The sequence below is a fragment of the Furipterus horrens genome, unplaced genomic scaffold, assembly GCF_987537825.1.
Source record: "Furipterus horrens unplaced genomic scaffold, mFurHor1.1.pri manual_scaffold_2, whole genome shotgun sequence".
NCBI classification, from domain to species: Eukaryota; Metazoa; Chordata; class Mammalia; order Chiroptera; family Furipteridae; genus Furipterus; species Furipterus horrens.
Window position 1 is genome coordinate 54,759,099 of NW_028327172.1, and position 8,530 is coordinate 54,767,628.

Here is an 8,530-nt window from a genome sequence, read left to right on the forward strand (position 1 = left end):
TTAACATGGCCCACAAGATAGTAAGTTCAATATAGTAGAGGTGGGAATGTGGCTTGGTTTTCCTATATCCCTGTAGTGTTTTGTTTTGTTTTGTTTTTCCCTCTAAATGATGGTCTCTAATTTCTATCCATCAAGGGGCCTATTAATCATGAAATGTTCTATACATACTGTCATAAAATTCAGCATCAATTGCTATATCTAGAATACTTGTAGAATACTGGCTTGTCAGATCACCTGAATCATTCTGTTATGCTTACAAATTATTGTAGTTAATAGATGATTTGTTTTATGTGGGGGTTAGATAGATAAACACAGCTTGCCTCCTCGTACAGTCACATCAAAATTACAACTAAATTATAAAACAACCATCATCCAGAACCAGCAGAAATCGAGCTGATTAGAAGTCTGACAACTACAGAATTACAGAAACCACAGACATTGAGACTGGTAGGAGGGAAAGAGGTGCAGAATGGGCTAGTCCCACATCTATGTGTGGTGATAAAAATTCAGGAGGGATATCTCAGGTTAGAGGAATCTCAGGATTTACTGATGGATTGAATGTGGATTGTTATGAAAAAACATCAGGGATGACACCAATATTTTCCTAAAGACATGGAAAGATGACAGAGGTCAGACTGAATTCTATCTTGGCTTCCCGTGATATCATCGGGCCCTGAGGCGCAATGTGGGCCTGAGGATAGTACTGACAAGAAGGAGTGGCCGGGAATCAACAGGCAAAATTCACAGTTGCCTTTAATTGAAATGGTGGATACTATGATTGGAACATGTTTCGTATGTGTGATTGGGTGATGGTGGTGGGTGGAGAATCAGGAGTTCAGTTTATTATTTTGAGATGAATATTGGACATCCAAGTATCTATGCTGATTAGACAATTTGGGCGTGAGACACTGGCTGTCCCATGAGTTCAAGAGCTATGTTGTGCAAGTCCTGTGTCATGTTCATTGTTGTGTTTGCTAGAGTACTTTGCACAGAGTAAATACTCAAATATTTAAATTGTTGAACATAAGATGCTTATCAAGGTCATTTTTATTTTGATCCTTCTGGAGTCCTTATCGGCAGAGGATGCCCCATTTCATAGTGCTTATTGTATTAACATAGTGATTCTTGCTTCCCCAGTCCAGACTTTGGATTCAAATACTATTAAGGCCTTACTATATGCTAGCCATTATCCTAAGCCCTGGGTATGTGAGACTCTATGCTATTTATTCAGGCAAGAACGAAGGAGAAACTGAACACAAGGAGAGGTAGTAAAAATAGAGGAAAAGGTTGGGCTGGGAGGAGTTGGTGTGGAATGCTGACTAGACAGGAAGGACATTTCAGCCTCCCTGATGCCTTCCCTTAACACACCACAGAGGAGAGAAGGAGCAGACAGACAAGTCTTTGATTAGAGATATAGACTGTATTTTGGGTGACACCCTACCCCACTTGCACATAATTAAAGTGACAGTAGCAGTCCTCTTCAAGGGATGCAGACTCTGGAGAGCCGACAACATCTTTCAATTGTGCTGGGTGTTCTTGAGCAGGGCAGCATTTCCCTCTGAGGGCAGAACTGAGAGTTGGATGGGTTCCCTGATTGGATGGCACAAGCCACTCGAGAACAGTGCTGAGGGCGGTGGCAAGGGTGGCCCAAGCCTGAAGCAGAGTGGAGGTGATTGGAGCAGGAGAGGTGCTGGAGCTTACTGTCTGGGGAATGGGAGACATCCAGGAACGGGCCCACCTGCTTCTCAGTAGGGGGAGGTTGGGCCATGGGGTCCCCTCTTGTCTCCTTCTCTGTCTTAGTTCTCTCCATGGGACTTTTGGCTGGAGCCAGCCCCTTTCCTACATTTTCTTTTTTGGTATTGGCCATTTTCACAGCTCTCAAAAACATGGGTTCCCTCTGCCCATTGCCTTTTGCCTTGAGGTTTATATGCTGCAGAAAGGATTGCATCTTATTTGTCCAGCCCGATTCTGGAAGGTGGGGCCTGTTGTGACAATGGGCTGGCATCACCTGCCTCTGTGAAACCCAGCCTTGCAAAGTTTGGTGCTGCAATGGCTTATGCTGAATGAGATGGCCCAGGAAAGGAGACACCTGGAACCCCACACGCTGGACGCTCTCAGGAATCCTTGCTGGTTTGAGGCTGACATTGAGCCTGGTGGGACTGTCTTGCAGGTCATTCTTCTTAGATTTCCCCCCCATAGGGACTCCTGGAGGAGGCTCTGGGGGTTCAAGCTGAGCATGATGCTGGGACCTGTGTGGACAGGGAGCATCAAGGTGAAAGCCAAGTTTCTGTGGCCAGAGGCTTTGGGGAGTCCTGTTCAGAAGCATCCCTTCTGGCCTCTGGGCTTGAGCAGGGTGGCTTTTTTCTCTTGCTGAGGTGGTCACAAATCCTGCATCTTCTTCTCCTTGGTCTCCTGCCAATTGTGGTTTCCCTGAATGCTTTTCCTTTTTAGCCAGTATGTGAACTAGAGCTGAATATTTGCTTTTGCCAGGGCTTTGGGACTCAGGGCTCCAAGGCTCCTCCAGGCTGGGCTTGTTCACACTGGCCTCCAACTGAGCACAAAGCACCTGGCCCTCTGTCATTGCCTCAGAGGGTTGTGACATCTTGGAGGACTCATGAACAGAGCCATGGGGTGTTGCTTGGCGACTAGGTTGCTTCTGGTTCTGCCGCACTGCCTTTAACTCAAGGGCCAGCGGTTCTTTAAGGTAGAGCCATTTTGGATCTGGGGCATGGGGAGTGTTTGGTGGGATGGACAGTTTCTGGAGCAATGTTTTTACTTTGTTGTTTAAACTCCCAAGAGACGCCTGTGGGGGTGTGGTTGCTGAGCATCCAGTTTGTTCCCTGGACTCCCTTGCCTTTGTGTGAATTCCCCATTGTATCTCTAGGGTTTTCTTTCTCAGATGGAAATTTGGTTTGGCCAAGAGGGATTCCTTGAGTAGATAGGGCCTAGCAGACTCTGTCTGTCTTTCTCGAGGCTCCATCTCAATCATTCCTTCCACTGGCACTTTAGGGTGAAAATCATCTGCAGTGTCTGCACAGGTCTCATTGGCACCTTGAAAGCATGGTCCAGGCCTTATGCACTGCTCTTCAGGTAAGATCACCCGAGTCGGAGGTTCTGTTAAGGTTTTGACAGGTTCAGGTACCACCTCTGTGATTATAGCTTGAGGAGGTATTTCTGAGGTCATGGCCTTGGAGGGACCCACAGAATAAAGAGAAGGCAGCCCTGACAAGAAGGCCGCATACTTGTGGCATAAAATTGTCTCCAGTTTCTCAATGGCTTCCTTGGACAGGGCTTGGGCTGGCTTAGGATGTTCAATGACATCTTCTGGGAAGGTCTGTTGCTGCTGATCAAGGGACGCTGGCATCCGAGGTATAGCCTTCTGCTGTAGGTCAGGGTCGATTGCTGCCTGTAGCTCCAGTGGTTTGCTTTCTGGGATGCAGGTGAAGTTAGCCACTTCAAGGCCTCCAGGAGTAGTGCACTCATAAGACCTATAGATTTGGGCAGGGATCTTGCCCTCGTGAATCTGCCCACATTTGGAGTCAATGTGGCTCTGCATTATTGCCTTGACTCGGTCAAATAAGTGTGGTATGCGGACTGGGTCCTCAAACGGTGAGCAAGGGTCACCAGCATCAATGGCTTTCAGGGCCAAGGGTTGGGGAACACTCACACTGGCTAGGGCTGTGCAGCTCTGAGATGGAGTCTGCTGGTGAGTGGGGGACAGGAGCAACTGGTAGGACTGCTGGACCCTTGGGGGCAAGCCCCAGCGGTGGTGACTCAGCTGCCTCTGGAGGTGAAATTTTAGCAGCTCTCGGGAGTCCACAGTTGTGCAGAGGGAGTTGGGCTTTCCTGGAGTTTCAGGAGATTGGGCTGTGTCACAAGACTTATATGGCACAGGGGTCTGGGTGTGCTGAGCTCTCTGGAAAACAGCTGGCAAACTGCACTGGTGCTGGAGCTTCCTCTGCAGCATGTGCCCCTCTAAGGCTTCACACTGGGCCAGAGTCAGAAATGGGACATGGACCTGAACTGGTGGATGGTCACATGGCATGACAGAATTTGGTGACGATGTGGGACAGGATGGGCCTGACTTGGGTGCAGTCTTTGGCAACAGATGTAAGGAGTGTTCCTTGAGGAAAAGGGAATCCTTCAAGGGGAGCTTGGACAGACTCTCGCTTGTGGAGTGACCTTGAGAGCCCAAGAATATGTCATCCAGGGACTCACTGTGCAGAGAAGGGAGGCCACAGAATAGCTGGCTGTATTTCTGCTGCAGATGGCGCACTGAGTCATTCGCCTTTTTCTCAGGAAGTGGATAGAGGCCACTTACATCTTTAAGGGCTGGAGAGGGCAAGGCCAGAGCCACGTGGTTTGGGTTTTGGTGGTAGTGGTGTCTTTGTATTGGGTCCATAAGGGACCATTCCGAAACCCAGAATGCCTGGGTTGCCTGGCCAGCCATACATGAACCCCACGTCTGGTAGGAAATGGTGGCAAATTTCTCCGCAGAGAATTCGGAAGTGTCGTTTTGGATGAAAGAAGCTGGTCGGTTATTCACAGGTTGGTAAAACAGTGGCAGGTTTGGCATAAGTTGTCTCAGGGACTTCTCTACACGTCTGGGCAGCCCCCACCTCTGGAAATGCACCCATTTTTTAACATGTGCCTCAAGGAGCCTCAGGACTTCAGGACTTGGGAATGGCAGGTGGACAGGCAGGACAGTGACCATAGGCAAGTCTATAGGATGTGTCATAGTAGAAATATCTTGGTTTGGGGTCAGCAGAGAGACCTGGGGATGCAAAGGCTGCTGACCTTGGTTCTCGTACACAGGGGTGAGGTTTTCCTGTATTATCTCCTGTTGGTTTACTGGAATCCTAAGCCCCTCAAAGCATGAAGAAGACATAGTGTCTTGGAGCTGGGGCATACCTGGCACTTGAAATTGTTGTCTTAGCTGGTCATTTTCAGCCCAGTAATGTTGCTTACTAGCTGTACCAGGTGATTGGGCAGCTGACCAAGTGACTGAATGGGTTAAATATTCCTGATCCATTAATTGTGATGCTGAAGGTGTTTCAGGTGAAAGTGAAAGTTCTTGAGAGCATGTGGCAGGATGCTCCAGACTATTCTCAAAAGACAGGTTAGACTTGGGCAAAATCTCTAGGGAAGAGGAGCCCTGTGATGGTGCTGGAGAAGTGGGGGAGATCAGAGTGTTCTCACCCACCAGCAACTGCTTAATCTCCAGCGCCATAGCATTGCAGATTTGGCAGGAGGTATCTGCACACAGTAGTCGCCGTGCACTTCCCTCCTGAGGAAGCCAGCTCTGGCTAGAAGAGAAAACATGGCTACTGTTACTGATGGTCTCAGGCAACCCATAGGCGTACAGGGCCATGAGTGACTGGGAGGTGGGTGAGTTGTCTGCTGACCTACATTGTGAAGTTTAACCAAAGATGGGAACAAATGATGAGGGAGCCAATGGTTAGCTGATAGGGAATCACCAAGTTCATGACCAGGTAGAACTTGGACTCCGTCTCATTTGGGATGGTGAAGGCCACTGCGAGGTATTTAGTATTCCCAAGCTGTGTAGAATGAAGTCCTTGTTGGAACTGTGCTTCCTGGGGACTGTGAGGTGTATACAACATCTCTTGGGAGCCAATCTCATTCTCTAGTGTTTTTAAGAAAAAGATGAGATGACAAGAAACTGGGCTTCCTCAAGACAGAAGGGGAAGTAATGTCAGCAGTTTTTAGGGGTCTCCCCTAGAAAGGGTGGAGATGTAAGGAGAATATGACAATGATGACTTATTTATGCACTTATATACCCATTCTCTTAGCCGGCTAACTTGTCTTGTGGCTGAGTACAAACCCATGTAGGGTCTTTTATGAATTAAGCACTAGTCAAATTCTGAGTTCTAGGACCAATGTGAGCCTAGCCCAGAGCAGAACTGGAGACTCCTCCCTCCTGAGACGTCTGATCCCCCTTTGCCCTGGGAACCCTCTCAACCAGTGCTGCAGCCTCCACTGTGTGTGAGCCACTTTTCATCCATTCTCCCTCTTCTCCTCATTCCTGTCCCAAGCCAAGCAGAGAAATCATCACAGTCCAGGCTGGATCCGGGACACTACAAAGAGCGAGTGATCACCTTTTCATGAAAGACAGCAGCTCCCATGGCTCCTCAGCTTCTTTCCAGGAAGGTCTCCTAGCTGAGAAACCAGGAGATCGCATTATATGAAATGAGAGGGCATTCAGGGACATCCTATAGGCAGCGAAAGGCCTTTGAATGAGAAGAGACTGAAAACCCCAACAGTCCATGCTCTAAGGCCTGTCTGAGTACAGCTTAACCAGTCACGATGTGCTGTCCTGGACCTAACCTCATTAGGTCTTCACAGCTGTGCTGTGAGTGAGGCAGGGTCTTCAGAGGCCCATTTCATGGATAAAAGACTGAGATCTGAAGTGACTTTCACAGGGTTATCTAAATCCTAACTAGCATTGCTAAGGATATCTGTCCTACTTCCTTATTCTTCACTCCCTGGGCAGAGGTGTTGAATTTTGGAACAATCCCTGGCTCTGACTTCCCACCCAAGAAATTCTGCTGGGAGAATTTGTCAACTTGAGGTACCCAGTCTATGGAACCTTGCTCATAGTGGAGGGGAGTGAGAGAAGACACTGGGACTTTACCTCTTAATGCTGCATCTCTAGCCTTTCGCGGGATTTTTCGGTGATGCTTAGAGACAAAAAAGTTAGAGTGTGAAGCTGGGACACCATGTTCTTTTTCATGTTCATAATAAGACAAAACTAATATAAATTTCCAAGTTCCTTTCTGTGTATGTCTCTGTTTAATACACTTACATACATTTCTTTCCTCTACTCCATGCTTTTCACCCCAACATTTCATTTTCTAGTTATTTCTCATTTACTTCAAGGCTCTCCTTATTCCTTACTTCCTGTCCCCTTTCCCAGGACTAGTTCTCAAGGGGGCTAACCATGACACAGGAGGGATGGTGGAATAGATTAAATGGTGATGGTAATTAGTTCTTACAGCCCTAGGACTTTTGCTTACTAAGTCTACCAACCAGAAGAAGCCCGCATATTAGGATGTCTTTTGAGATCCAGTGAGGTAGATTCCATTTCATCCAGTTCTCTACCGAAGGTAGAGACCTGAGAAAGGTAGGCTCTGAGGAAAGTACGATATTAGAATAACTGGATATATGGTATAAAAGTTAGCGAGGAAGGTAAAAAGAGACTGAGATATCAAAAAACTTCCTATCTGAGACTTAATTAGTTCAATTGTGGTGTTAATGTTTCCTTACCAGGCAGCAGCTTGTTTTAGGTTCCAACCTTAACCCATGGCAACTCCTCTTCACTTGCCAGATAATTAGGAAAATAATGAAGAATGTGCCGTATAAATATAAGAAATAATCAAGATTCCGAAGAACAAAATTAAAGCTTAACATGATTTAAAGCTTATTAGCACGAGGATGCTAGCCATCCCTATATATCAGTGGTCAGGATACTAGTGCTTAATGACCTCATAGAGGATGGAACCAGGTCAGCAGACTGCATCACCAAGCAGTTTTGTTTCACAAGGCAGGTGTAGTGTCAAAGACTTTTATCTGTTTTAGGGAAGTTTGTGTGGTGACTCAGTTTGTAGATTACAGTGTCTGGTTGTCTGTAAAGGTTGTGGAGCCAGAGACTAAAAGTGCCCACTCACAGGCAGTGTCTACACTCCCCTTTGCCTTCACTCTCCACACCTCGCAACAGTCTGAGGGCTTGGCTCTCTCCTTCATGACAAGTGTCTGGTCACCCATCCCCAGAACACTGAGTGTTTAGGGACACAGGGTACCTTGAAACATAGCCCAGGCCTTAGACACTGCTCTTCAGGTAAGATCATCTGAGTCAGAAGTTCCGTTAAGATAACCATACCTTACTGAATTCCAAAAGGAAAAAACATGGAGGAAACTTAAATGCATATCACTAAGTTTACCCTGGCTGGTTTGGCTCAGTGGATTGAGCGTCGGCCTGCAAGCTAAGTGTCGCTGGTTCGATCTTCCAGTCAGGGCACATCAGAGGAGGAAAACTCTGATTCCAAAAAACCTCCGCTGCCTTGCGGCATACCTCTTCAGGGGAAAGGCTAAGGGAGTAAACCCCGACAGAAAATCCGGAGCCGGAGTCCCTAAGGCGGTTTGACGTTGTAGTCAACACCGGCAACTCCTGCGGCGCACCTGAAGCCAAGCTGTATTGACTCCGTCTTTCCCTTGGACCCTTCAGCTGCGAAGAGAGGGTGGGTCTGCTGCATGGGCAACAGCAGACCCTCCATATCACCCTGCCCAGGCTTTCTAGCTTCACTGGAGAGGACACTCCAGCATCATCGCAAGATGTCGACTCAACATGGGAGGAGACAGATACCAGTTATAAGCTCATCCGATTGGTGAAGGAAACGAGCGCCAGGGGTCTCCTCTGATGGTGGGAAAGGTCATCGCACCTCACTGGACAGCTACCGCCCGCCTCAAGCTGGGCAGCCCCAGCCAATTAGGTGCCGTCTCGCCATGGCTCGCC

At 47.8% G+C, this 8,530-nt stretch overlaps 1 pseudogene; it reads right to left on the reverse strand.

Moving 5' to 3' along the window:
• Window positions 1–1,480: 1,480 nt before the first annotated feature.
• Window positions 1,481–5,371, reverse strand: LOC150018589 (protein SPATA31F1 pseudogene; annotated as a pseudogene).
• Window positions 5,372–8,530: the final 3,159 nt, after the last annotated feature.